General features: G+C 36.9%; 1 protein-coding gene and 1 pseudogene across 16 annotated transcripts in view; one reads left to right on the plus strand and one right to left on the minus strand.

Moving 5' to 3' along the window:
• Positions 1–14,925, minus strand: part of EVI5 (ecotropic viral integration site 5) — a 263,393-nt gene that overhangs the window by 205,372 nt on the left and 43,096 nt on the right. The window lies entirely within an intron of this gene.
• On the plus strand, positions 5,087–9,383 carry LOC306660755 (peroxisomal membrane protein PMP34-like; annotated as a pseudogene). The gene has a single exon. The product of its transcript is annotated as a peroxisomal membrane protein PMP34-like (transcript).

The following is a 14,925-nucleotide window of genomic DNA, read 5'->3' on the forward strand; positions in this document are numbered from 1 at the left end:
CACCCTCATACCCAAACCAGAAAAAGACACATCAAGGAAAGAAAATTTTAGACCAATATCCTTGATGAATATAGATGCAAAGATCCTTAACAAAATATTGGCAAACCGTATCCAAAAACATATTAAGAAAATTGTGCACCACGATCAAATGGGGTTCATTCCTGGAATGCAAGGATGGTTCAACATTCGTAAATCAATAAATGTAATCAATCATATCAATAGACTTAAGGATAAGAATCATATGGTTATTTCAATTGACGCAGAGAAAGGATTTGACAAAATACAACACCCCTTCATGCTCAAAACACTAGAAAAAATAGGGATAGTAGGAACATACCTGAACATTGTAAAGGCTATGTATGCTAAGCCCATGGCCAACATCATTCATAATGGAGAAAAACTGAAACCATTCCCTTTAAAAATGGGAACAAGACAGGGATGTCCTCTTTCACCACTTCTATTCAACATTGTCCTCAAAACTCTAGCCAGAGCAATTAGGCAGACTTAAGAAATTAAAGGGATATGAATAGGAAAAGAGGAACTTAAGCTGTCACTATTTGCGGATGACATGATTCTATATTTAGAGGATCCAAAAACCTCCTTCAGAAAACTTCTAGACCTCATCAATGAATTCAGCAAAATAGCAGGCTACAAAATCAACACGCACAAATCTACAGCATTTTTATATGCAAGCAATGAAACAGCTGAAAGGGAAATGAGGAAAACAACTCCATTTGCAATAGCCTCAAAAAAAATAAAATACTTAGGTATCAATCTTACCAAAGAGGTAAAAGATCTCTACAATGAAAACTACAAAACACTGAAGAAAGAAATTGAGGAAGACCTTAGAAGATGGGAAGATCTCCCATGTTCTTGGATAGGCAGAACTAATATTGTCAAAATGGCCATACTACCAAAAGTGCTATACAGATTCAAAGAAATTCCAATTAAAATCCCAATGACGTACCTCACAGAAATAGAGCAAGCAATCATGAAATTCATCTGGAAGAATAAGAAACCCAGAATAGCTAAAGCAATCCTTAGCAGGAAGAATGAAACAGGGGGTATCCCAATACCAGAACTTCAACTATACTACAAAGCAATAGTAACAAAAACAGCATGGTATTGGCACCAAAATAGACAGGTAGATCAATGGTACAGAATAGAGGACACAGACACAAACCCAAATAAATACAATTTTCTCATACTAGACAAAGGGGCCAAAAATATGCAATGGAGAAAAGACAGCCTCTTCAAAAAATGGTGCTGGGAAAACTGGAAATTCATATACAACACAATGAAACTAAACCCCTATCTCTCACCCTGCACAAAAATCAACTCACAATGGATCAAAGACCTTGAAATCAGACCAGAGACCCTGCATCTTATAGAAGAAAAAGTAGGTCCAAATCTTCACCTTGTTGGCTTAGGATCAGACTTCCTTAACAGGACTCCCATAGCACAAGAAATAAAAGCAAGAATCAACAACTGGGATAGATTCAAACTAAAAAGCTTTCTCTCGGCGAAGGAAACTATCAGCAATGCGAACAGAGAGCCTACAGAGTGGGAGAATATCTTTGCCACTCGTACTTCAAATAGAGCGCTAATTTCCAGAATCTATAAAGAACTCAAAAAACTCTACACCAAGAATACGAATAACCCAATCAACAAATGGGCTAAGAATATGAACAGACACTTCACAGAAGAAGATATACAAGCAATCGACAGATATATGAAAAAATGTTCAACATCTTTAGTAATAAGAGAAATGCAAATCAAAACTACCCTAAGATTCCATCTCATCCCAATTAGAATGGCAATTATCAAGAACACAAGCAACAATAGGCTTTGGAGAGGATGTGGGGAAAAAGATACACTCATACATTGCTGGTGGGACTGCAAATTAGTGCAGCCACTCTGGAAAGCAGTGTGGAGATTCCTTAGAAAACTTGGAATGGACCTACCATTTGACCCAGCTATCCCACTCCAAGGCCTATACCCAAAGGACTTAAAATCAGCACACTACAGAGATACAGCCACATCAATGTTCATAGCGGCTCAATTAACAATAGCCAGACTATGGAACCAACCTAGATGCCCTTCAATTGATGAATAGATAAAGAAACTGTGGTATATATATATACAATGGAATATTACTCAGCTATAAAGAATAATAAAATTATGGCATTTGCAGGCAAATGGATGAAATTGGAGAATATCATGTTAAGTGAGATAAGCCAATCTCAAAAATCCAAAAGAGGAATGATCTCACTGATAAGCGGATGATGACACTTATTGGGGGATGGGGGGGCAAGAATGGAGGAAGGAGGGACTGTATAGAGGGAAAAGAGAGGTGGGAGGGACGGGGGGAAGGAAAAAATAACGGAATGAATCAAACATCATTACTCTATGTAAATTTATGAATATGCAAATGGTATGCTGTTACTCCATGTACAAACTGAAACAACATGTATCCCATTTGTTTACAATAAAAATAAATTAAAAAAAATGCTTGTGAAAAGATTAAATAAAAATTCGAGCTTTGATAATAAAAAAAAAAAAAAGAATTCTCTCTCTTGAGATGATAAAAGTGAAACCTGTTTTAGAAATAATGACCCTATGGACTGGGGTTGTAGCTGAGTGGTAGAGCACTTGCCTTGCATGTGTGAGGCACTAGGTTCAATTCTCAGTACCACATATAAATAAATGAATAAAATAAAAGTCCAGTGACAACTAAAAAAAAAAAGTAAAAAGAAATAGTTACCCTAACATCCAGGTTTTGGAAACTATTTCAAATTTCATGTTTGCAAACTACAAACTGAAACCCATAAGTAATAATAAAGTCACTTAATAGGTAACACAAATATTTTATTTAAAAATGAAAAAGAGCTGGGTGCGGTGGCACACACCTGTATTCCCAGTGGCTCCAAAGGCTGAGGTAGTAGGATCTTGAATTCAAAGCCAGCCTCAACAACTTAGTGAGATCCTAAGCAATACAGTGAACCCCTGTCTCTAAATAAAATATAAAAAGGGCTGGGGATATGGCTCAGTGGTTACGTACCCCTGGGTTTAATCTCCGGTACCAAAAAAGAAAAAAGAGCAAAAAAATACCAAGAGATGTATTGTCGTATGAAAATTTTACTTCACAAATACATTATATACTGTATGTATTATGTATAGTATGGGTGTGCTAGGTCAGGATGTAAAGTATATTCTTATTGGGATTTTAGTCAAACACATTTGTGAACCAGGAATTAAAACATGTAATTTAGGTGATCAGGATAGGGATATACTGTGATACAACTAATAACAAAAACTAGGTGTGTTTGTCATAAATAAGATGTAATCAATATATCCTCAAACCAGTAATGAGCATTTTCATAGCATGACTAGCTTCAAAGGAACAAAATTATGATAAATGGTTGAGCTAACAGAGTGAGAGGCTCAAGGTAAAGTTTTTAAATAACTGCAGCTATTCAAAAATAGAATGGAGGCTGGGGATGTAACTCAGTGGTACAGCACTTGCCTAAAATGTGCAAGGCCATGGGTTCAATCCCCAGCAGCACGAAAGAAAGAAAGGCAAGCAGATAGGCAGGCAGGCAGGCAGGCAGGAGGGGAAGAGAGAGAAAGACAGGAAGGGTGGAATGGATGGATGCCCACAAAGAATACTACATTCCCTAGCGACAACTATATTAAAGCAGCACTTATAAAAGCCAAATGCTGGGCTGGAGTTGTGGCTCAGAGGCAGAGCACTTGCCTGGCATGTATGAGGCCCAGGGTTCGATCCACAGCACCACATATATGTGTGTGTGTGTGTGTGTGTGTGTGTGTGTGTGTATGTGGGTGTGGGTGTGTGTGTGCACGTGTGTGTGTACATACATATATATGTATATATATGGGCTGAGGATATATATATTACAGTTATATAAATAAATAAAAGAAAAAATCCATTGACAACTAAAAAATATTTTTAAAAAAGGGCCAAATGTCTGAGCTGATTAAGGATGAATTTGTTTTAGGTGAAGAACAATAACTAGATAAACCTTTAAAATTCCTCTCTTCTAAGATTCAACAGATTAGACATAATTGTCATAAACTATGCAAACCTCTAAGCAGATATGTATACAATGAATTCAGCTGAAAAAAAAACCTAAATAATATTTGAATACACATTACTACTCTCACATGTGAATACCAATGCAAAACTAACATTATCAATATGACTTTATAAAATAAGATGTAATAGGAAACTTACCAAAAAAGCTTCTGACTCTTTTGGAGTATTTAGACATATAAAGTCTCCAAATTATGAAGTTTTTTGTTTTTAATTTTTTTGTTTGTTTTTGTTTTGTTTTGGGACTGGGGATTGAACCCAAGTACACTTTAACACTTAGCTACAACTCCAACCCTTTTTTTTTTTTTTTTTTTTAATTATGAGACAAGGTCTCACAAAGTCGTTGAGATTGTCTCAGAACTTGCAACCTCCTGCTTCAGTCTCCTGAGTAGGTGAGATTACAGGCATGCACCAGTGTGCTGGTCAAATTATTAAGTATTTTTATGTGCTTGGAGAAAAGTGGAAATTTCACACAATTGAAAAAATGTCTAAAGCACTATAAACTATTTTCTGAATTAATAAAACAGCTAACCTTGGTTTAAATATAGTAATTCAAATGCATACACACTAAACACCAACACATACACATAAAAATCCCACCCAGGCTTCTGGCAGTAGATACTACACTCCTCCTGAGTTGTCCAAAGCTTTCCTTCTAAACCTCAATACATCATGGAACTTCTAAAAAGACAAAGATTCATTTACAAGTGCTGAATGGGGGAAAGAGTTTTATTAAACTGATTCTACCTTTTGTTTTCTTTTCATTTTCATTATTTCTCACCTTTTACAATTTATTTCCCTTGGAAATGATCTTACAGAAAGCACCAAGTGGCTCTGGTTACTGAAGGAAGAACTCCCAAAACAGAAAATCAGGAAAAACTATGGAACCCAAAGAAAACAGGCACTGGGCAAATTATTAATGCCTGCTTCCATGAAAAAGAAGGATTTCTTTTTAGAAAAGAAATCCTTTTTCTAAATTTTTTATTTGTTCTTTTTAGACATACATGACAGTAGAGTATATTTTGACATATTACACATACATGCAGTATAACTTCCCATTCTTGTGGTTGTACATGATGTGGAGTTACACTAGTCAAGTGTTCATATATGACCATAGGAAAGTTATGTCTGATTCATTCTACTATCTTTTCCATTCCCATTCCCCCTTCCTTCCCTTCATACCCCTTTGTCTAATCCAATGAATTTCTATTCCCACCCTCGCCCCCTTATTGTGTGCTACATATCAGAGAAACATTTGGCCTTTGGTTTTGTGGGACTGGCTTATTTCACCTAGCATGATATTCTCCAGTTCCATCCACTTACCCACAAAGGCCATAATTTCACTCTTCATATGGCTGAGTAATATTCCATTGAGTGTACATACCACATTTTCTTTATCCATTCATCTGTTGTAGGGCACCTAGCTTGGTTGTGAATTAAGCTGTTATAAACATTGATGTGGCCATGCCACTATAATATGCTGATTTTTAAGTCCTTCAGGTATATACCGAGGAGTGGGATAACTGGGTCAAATGGTGGTTCCATTCCAAGTTTTCTGAGGAATAACCATACTGCTTTCCAGAGTGGTTGCAACAATTTGCAGTCCCACCAGCCAAGTAATTTTTCCCCACATCCTTGTCAACATTTATTGTTACTTATATTGTTGATAACTGCCTTCCCAACTGGAGTGTGATGAAATAATCAATATAGTTTCAATTTGCATTTCTATAATTGCTAGAGATGTTGAACCATTTTTCCATATATTTGTTAATTGATGATATTTCTTCTGTGAAGTTCCTGTTCAGTTCCTTAGACCATTTATTGATTGGGTTATTTGTTCTAAACAAAAACGGCATGGTTTTGGCACCAAAGCAGACATGAAGACCAATGGAATACAAGACACAGAACAAACCCATATAAATACAGTTATCTCATATTAGACAAAAGCACCATAAACATACATTGGAGAAAAGATAGCCTCTTCAACAAATATTTCTGGGACAACTAGAAATCCATATGTAGCAAAATTAAATTAAACCTTTATCTCTCACCCTGCACAAAACTCAAAGTGGATCAAGGACTTAGGCATTAGACCAAAGACCCTGCACCTTCTAGCACCTACTAGAAGAAAAACATAAGCCCAACTCTATCATGTCAGCTTAAGAACCGAATTCTCAACAAGACTCCTAAAGCACAAGAAATAAAAATCAAGAATCTATAAATGGTATAGTATCAAACTAAAAAGCTTCTTCACAGCAAAGGAAACAATCATGAACATAAAGAGAGAGCCTAGAGTGGAGAAAAATCTTTGACACCTGCACCTCAGATAAAGCATTAAACTCCAGGATATATAAAGAAGTCTTTCTTGGACTGTGGTGTCTAAGGGGAAAGTGTAGCTAGGTTTGCAGGAAGCTGCACCAATGACCTCAGTGCTGTCCTATGAGAGCCTGGTGCACGCTGTGGCCAGAGCCGTGGAAAGTGAGTGCAAATGACTGTGTTTTTCCCTTGACACAGATATTTTTTCCCGTGGATACAGTTAGACTTCAACTTCAGGTTGATGAGAAAGGAAAGTACAAAACTACACACATGGTACTCCTAGAAATCATTAAAGAAGGAGGACTCTTTGCACCATATGGAGGGTGGTTTCCAGTTATTTCTAGTCTCTGCTTCCCTAATTTTGTCTATTTCTACACTTTTAATAGTCTCAAAGCAGTCTGGGTCAAAGGTCAACATTCTACCACTGGAAAAGATCTGGTAGTTGGATTGGTTGCAGGAGTTGTGAATGTGTTGCTAACAACTCCACTCTGGGTGGAAACACCAGACTGAAGGTGCAAGGGGCAATATTTCAGAATGAAGGCATTGTACCAACCAACTACAAAAGTATTATCAATGCTTTTCACCAGATTGTTCGAGATGAAGGAATCTTGCCTTTATGGAATGGCACATTTCTCTCCTTGCTGTTGGTCTTCAATCCTGCCATCCAATTCATGTTTTAAGAAGGTTTAAAAACATCAGCTTTTAAAGAAGCAGATGAAGCTTTCTTCTTTGGATATATTCATCATTGAAGCATAGCTAAAGCAATTGCCACCACAGTCACCTATTCCATACACACAGTAGAGTCAATTCTGAGATTTGGTCATCAAAGACTAAACCCAGAAAACAGAACCCTGGGGAGCCTATGGAATGTTCTCTATCTTCTTCGCCAACAAGTCAAGTACTTTGGAATAATGAGACTCTACAAAGGCCCTGAAGCCAAACTGCTGCAGACTGTCCTCCCAGCTGCTCTCATGTTCTTTGTTTAAACTGACAGGTGCTACCTTCACCATTAAGAGGCTGAAGAGTGCTTGCAAGCACTGACACACTGCACACAGGAAAGTGCAAAGATTTTCTAGATGGGGGTTTCCTTCCAAATGTCAAGAAGTGATTCTCCTTTCTCTCTGGCATCTGCAACTACAAAGGTTTTTCATTGGCTGGAAAAGTATCAAAGAGTACCCAGGGAGTATAGCCCAATGGACTTATTGCCAACTTGATTTTTACAATGACTGGTTGGATTTGGGGGTGGAAGTTGGATGAATATGAAAACATTGTCAAAAACCTAAAAACAAAAGTTTGTGTGTTTCTTGGGTTTCTCAAGGTGCAAGAACTGTTACTCTCATGTGTAATGTTTCCCATCCAAAGTTAAATATACTAGATGTTGTCTTTTCCTGAACTCTCTCCCGGGTTCCAGGACAAATTCAATGACATGTGATTTTCCGCAGATGCTTTTGTGTCTTAATTTTGGTGTTTTCCTTACCAAAAATACTATGGCTGTGCCAGGGGTATGACTTTATTTTGGTTGGACTTTTTTTCTCCTGCTTAAGGAAAGTTACGTGAGCTATTTACTTGGTGGGGTAATGAACATTATTAATCCCAAATGATTCTCTTATAGACTATATGTAAACATTACTTATTAATTAATGTTTGAGATAATTTTTAACGTATTTACTTTCAATCAACTCTTTCATTAAGGTTTTATGTCCATTCGTGTAAGCCCCAATTGGTCAAGCCTTAATACACTGTCAACACACACAAAAAAAGAAAGTCTTTCTAGTTAAATCATAGATCAGCACAGTTCATTGGTACAAAAAGTCAAATAGGGAATCAAAGAATAATTAGGCTAAAACTTAATTTGTGCCAGAAAAGCCATGGCAAAGCAATGTAACTGGTTACCTACTGATCTTATCTACTAAGACAAACTACAGATTCAATTGTGAAAATGGCAATAATTTGCATATCAAAAGCACACTATATTTAAAATCAGAAGATAATGTACAAATTGTTCAGAAAAACAGCATACTTTACTAAAAATGATCATTAATTTCATATTTACAACAAGTAAATTTCCAACAAGTAATGTTTTACATTCCCATTATATAAAAGTCCCCTGCTCAAGTTAATTGCTGCAAAGGCAAAAACCACATATTATTTGCTCTAGCTTGTTAAGACAATTTATCATATTTTGCAACTGTAGCAATAGGTTTCAATTTAAAGAATGTGGAATAACCAAGAGCACAATTATGACATCCTTTCAACCTCAGTGAGTTAGAATCCAGGCTAACAACTGAAGGCTCAATAACTCATCTTCAAATTTAAATTCTGAAAGTATAGATGAATTGTTTAATTACAGTTCAATTAAATAAGGTTTAATATTCATGGTTCTATGAATCCTACAAGACTGAATTATTATTCATTTATCACCATGCCCTATTTCTCCTTTAACTCTATTTTTCCAAACTTCTACCCTGCTGCCTCTGAACTTCTTTCCCTCATCCCATGGTAAACTTAGGTCACGAAGAAATAAAAATATCTGATAATGCAAACATGTCACCAGGTTCCTGTCTACCTCATAGAAATGTTATACACTTACTTATAAACATTTCCTTCTGGGTAAAAGACATTTTGTGGCTAATGAGAAACTATAAGTGTCTGTACTTTGGGAATTAAAAGCCCAACAGATCTCTAAGTATCAAGTCAAATTCTAAAAAGAATGTATAGTGTGGAAGAACACATTTCATATCTACACATTTTCTCTTTTAAAAGTCATCATTTTGTAGTTTCCCCTTTTGGCTTTCCTAGAGTAGGGGGTCTTTCCCATCATTTTTTTTTTCATATTTTAATTGAATGAGCACATAGACTTTATAATAATTTTAGTAATTACAACTTTATAATCTTTCTTCAAAAAGTACAGAAACCAGAGACAAGTGGCTTTTATTACATACATATATGTGTATATATATATATATATATTTTTTTTTTTTTTTTTTTTTTGAGAAAAGGTCTCACTATGTTAGTGAGGCTGACCTTAAACTCATGACTCTCCTGACCCAGCCTCCAAATAGCTGGGATTATAGCCATTGAGCCACATACCTTTCTACTTTTTATTTTTAGAATACAGTCTTCTTTAATTGCTAAGGATGGCCTCAAACTTGTGATCCTCCTTTCAAACTCCTGAGTAGCCAGGATTATAGACATGTACCACCATGCCCAGTATGTGCTTTTTTTTAAATATATTTTTCAAATGTCGATGAACCTTTATTTATTTATTTATATGTGGTGCTGAGGATCAAACCCAGTGCCTCACACAAGCTAGGCAAGCGCTCTATCACTGAGCCACAACCCCAGCCGGTTCTTTTCTTAATAGTATTTCCCAGTGGGAAAGTTTTTAAGTTTCATTGAAATTCAATGTAACTTTTTTTTTAATGCCACAACAAGAACCCCCCCCCCCAAAAAAAAAAGACAACCTACTTAAAAACAGGTAAAGAACAAAAGGAAAAATGAATAAAGGGATTAAATGAAACTAAGAAGAGTTTGCATATTAAAGGAAACAGCAGAATGAGACAATTTACAGAATGGAAGAAAACATTTTCGAACTATTCATCTGAAAAGGGATTAATAATCAGAAACAACAATGACAACAACGTACAATGTAATTTTAAAATGTGCACTTACCTAGCATGCACAAGGCCCTGGGTTCTACCCCCAGCACCAAATTAAAGTAAATTAAATTTGCCTGGTAGAGGTGCATGCCTGTAATCCCAGGGTCTGAGAAGGCTGACGAAGGAAGATCACAAATTCAAGGCAAGGCCAGTCTCAACAACTTAGCAACTTATTTTGACACTGCTTCAAAAAAAAAAAAAAAAAAAAAGAGGACTGGGGATTGTAACTCAGTGGTAGAATACTCCTGGATTCAATCCCCCATAATAACATGGATATTCATGGATAGTGATGACAGTTGTACAACAAGGCAAATGTACTCAATTACCAATAAATTGTACATTTAAAATATTAAATAAAATCCAACAATTCCACTTCTGGATGGATATACAAATAACTGAAAAGAAGCACTTGAACAGATAACTGTTCACCCATGTCTACAGCAGCATTATTCACAACATTCAAAAGGAGAAAACAACCTAAGAGTTCATGGATACATGAATGGATAAACAAAATGTAGTAAATATATACAATGGATTATTATTTAGCCTTAAAAAGGAATCAATAAATTCTGACCATATGCTACAATGTGGATGAACCCTGAAGACAATTATGCTAAGTAAAAAAGCCAGTCATAAAATGACATATTTTGTGATTCCACTTACATAAGGCCCTTAGAACAGCCAAATTCATAGAAAATAAAAGGGTGGTTGCCAGGGGAGAAGGTAATGGGGAATTACAGTTTAGTGGGTATAAAATTTCAGCTTGAGAAGATGAAAAAAATTCCAGGACTGTATAGTGATGATGATGATGCACAACATGCAAATATATTTAATAGCATTAAATTATACATTATAAAATGGTTAAAATGAGACTGAGATGGTAGCTCAGAGGTAGAGAACATGTCTAGCATGTGAGGCCTTGGGTTCAATCCTCAGTACTGGTAAAAAAAAAATTAATCAAGTAATAAATTTTATGTATATTTACCACAACAGAAATTGAAGGGGGAAAAAACTACCTCCTCCTTCCTGATACTAGTAATTTGTGTTTTTTCTGTTGTTCTTGGTTTCCCTGAGTACATGTTTGTCAATTTTACTGAACATTTTAAAGAACCAGCTATTAGCATCAGATCTGCCATTTTGTTGCCACCAATATTCTGCGCCCCCACCACCATTTTACAACCTACATTGCTAGCCCACGAACTTCCTAGTCAGTCATTGGTTCAGATTGTTAGCCCACAAACCTCCTCACCAGCCATTGGTCCAATTGCTATTTGCCCACGAAATTCCACTACTTAAGTACAGCTCCCCTGCCACTTTCTTTCTTCCTTACTCTCTCCCCCCCTCCCTCCCTCCTTCTCCTCCTCCTCCTCCTTCTTTTCTCTCTCTCTCTCTCTCTCTCTCTCTCTCATTTTCTCTCTCTTTAACCCTGCAGGCTCTCTGCCATTCCACTTAATAAACTCTTGTGTGAGTTCCCATGTCCAGAGTGCTTTTCTGGGTGCTTTTCATTGGTGCCGTGACTCGGATAAACTCTTCTACTGTCACTTAAGCAACGGGAATCCCATCTGTTGCCCCAGACCCACAGATGCTGGTCTCACCTTCCACTTGCCTGGATGCTCTCCTTCACATCCACACACCGACCTCTTTCGGTAAGTGGCTGCTCCCCCGGCTTTTGGTTACCTGGGAAGTAACCACTGAGCATCCGGCACCCCCCAGGCTCTATGTGGGTCGGAGGGAACCCCCAGTCACAGTTCTTGCAACTACGGTTGAATCCCTATACTGATTGCAGGGGGAGAGCTCTGGGCTGACAGGGAACTCTTTCCTGAGAGGCAGGAAAGTTCCAGACTGACAGGGGTTCTTTCCTAAGAGGACAGCCTCTTGCCAGACCTACTCAGGTCCTGGGTTCTCTCCATGACATTTTTGTCTCTACAAAAGCCCTGGTGCCAGGCACCCAGGTATCCCCACAGGCTTAGCCTTGATGCTCAACTAGTGGTAGTAACAAATCCCTGGATAACTTGTCCTTCGCTTGAATGATTCCCTGGGGGCCAAGGGACACCTCACCTCTATATTCACCAATTCCTTTCTCACAATGGGCAGCTCACTCCCAATCCCCACCCATACCACCTTGTGTTGCCTCTTAGTTAATTTAAGAGTCCCTCTGCCTCACCCCAGACCTCAAAATCACATGGCACTTTAGATCACAACATTGTTAGGGATTTTTTTAATTTCTGAGAGCACTCAGGGAAATGGAGATTTCCCTACATTCAAGTTTTCTCTTTCTTGTGATCTTTGCTCTTCCTGCAAACCCGAACTTTCTCTATCTCTCTATAGCGTTCTCTCTCTTTCTCTCCCCCCCCCCCACCTTTCTCTTTCTTGCTTTCTCATGCTATAATTAATGGCCATTATCATTTTTTTCTCTAGGACTTTTGTTTTGTTTTTCTTAAATGCAATATTTTTTGAGCTCGCAATTTTGATCCTACATACCTAGGTTAACGTTTTTCTGATCAGTTCTATTTCTTATTCAACTCTAAAGTTTGTTTTTTTAAAAAACATCTGTAACACTGCAATGGAGATTCACCTACAAAAAGCTACAAGGCCTTTGCTTTTGTGTTATGTGTATATCATTTTGTCTATGTATGTGTGTCCAAATATGTACACAAATAATGAGCGCTAAAATTAAAATTTTTAAAAATGGATCCAGATACCTTTAATTCACATGATTTATGCCTTTAATTCATGTGATTTATACCTTTAATTCACGTGCTTTAAAAAGGTTCAATTTAAATTGGGTAAACAACTGAAGGTAAAATGTCTTTAAAATTACTTAACATATAAGTCTCTCTAGGTAGTCAAACTAATAAAATGTTGATGTCTATAAACTGTCTAATATCAATTGTTTCTAGGACTTTTCTTCAACAGGAAAGAGACAGCAGATACTATTCAAAACACTTATCTGAATCTTGGTTTTTACAGTAAAATAAGTAGATTAGATTTGACATAGATAGGATTACTCAAATGTGTTTGTTAGAGACGTGATTAATTTACAAAGTTAAAATGCTAACTGTTAAATAACATCAAGTACTTTTAACTCCTTAAATTCCACAGGGTAAAATACTTAAACATTATTGGTGTTTTCATAGATGATAAATAAAAGGGGTTTAAAATTGCTTTGTGTCATCACTAAAAACAAGGTTACTAAGACTTAAGCCCTAACAGGTACAATTCTATATACAAAGGGATCCAAAAGTTTCAACTGTGTTTCAATTAGAGTACTGTACATAACAAAGTATTTCATCTTATTAAAATGGAGTAATTCATCTAAATTCAGAAACTTCATATGACTTGTTTCAGAACGTGAACAATAAGAGGTCAACATATAAGAAAGAAAAGATTCTAGGTATAAATAAAAATGAATAAATAAAAATGTATTTAGTAGAAGGGAGAAGAAAATGTTTCTGAGTAGTAAAGTCCTTCTGTGATGAAACCCAGGATGGATCCACGGTCACTGCCTGCTGGTTCTCCCCTCATGGGGATCCAAGCTGCCTTGACCATGCCCCCTCCTCCCTGGCCAATATCCACCATAGGGTTTTTCTGCCTCTTGCTTTTTCCAACCTCCTTGCCCACCACAGAATTCGACTCTGGACAGCCTTCCCTCAGAGCTCTTCTATGGTGGCCCTGAAAAAATACATACACATACACACTCTCTCTCTCTCTCTCCCCTCAAAAACCCCAGGGCTGGGTCAGGGTCTCCCTCGGCTTCAGCCACATACCTGTCAGGGATGGTGACGACCCTCACTGATGGTCTGCTCCTACATGAGCAGAGAGGTTGTGGGGATGCCCCTTCCTCTTCTGTCTCTGGGCTCCTAAGAACTCTTAGCCATGGGCTCTGCCCAATCTAAAATTCTCTGCGACCCCCACGTCTTTGGCTGTCTCCTCAAAAACATTCAGCCTCTCCATTTGACTCCAGATCTCACACCTTGAAGGCTCTTTTTTTTTTTTTTTTTTTTTTTTTTACTCCCCCTTCCCAACTCCCCCCCCCACCCCCCAGAAAAAAGAAAATGAAGTACAGGAGTCCTACAAGTAAAAAAAATCAAATCTTCAAACTTCAAAAAGCGATTTTAGGACATACAATGCTAGGTTAGGAAAGGAAGTCTACATGCATACTTAGTGAATTTACTAATAAAGAAGTGGTATGTGATCTAACAACCAGAAAACAATTGTCATATCTTGGAAGGAGGAGGGATGGAACACAGGATGGAGGTTTTAAGTCTTTGCAAGTTGTTTTTATTTTTTTAATGATCTGTGACAAATATGAATAAAAATTTGTTAAATCTGATGGGTGGATATTTGCATGTCTCTTTCCTTTTTCTGTGTATTAACATTTCCTAAATATTTGCATTTAAAAAAAAGAATGCAAAGTATATTTTCTTAAAGAATAAGTTGGAGGAAAGAAGTAAAGTATATGTGCACAGAAAACTTTAAGACCCAGGTTTGAGTATGTTTTAATGAAGCCCCATCACTTCACTTGAGAACTAAACTGTAACTTATTAGTTTCTCTTTCCCATTTCTTTCTCCTTCCAAATAAACACCAAATGTGATAAAAATGACCTATGATAGCCATTCTCAGACATTCATATAAAACTCTGGAGCATCCATTGCTTTTTGCATAGGAGCTCTTCAGTAAACACTTGTTGATTAAGCTATTTGCAATTGAGTATTAAACCATAATAAACCAAATTAAACCATATTAATTCAAAAAACATTTCACAGGTGTTCATTTGGTACAAAATTGATTTCCAGGGTATAATCTTAGAAAAAGAAGCATGATGGCCTTGATAT

Source organism: Sciurus vulgaris (genome assembly GCF_902686455.1).
Source record: "Sciurus vulgaris genome assembly, chromosome: 1".
Taxonomy (NCBI): domain Eukaryota; kingdom Metazoa; phylum Chordata; class Mammalia; order Rodentia; family Sciuridae; genus Sciurus; species Sciurus vulgaris.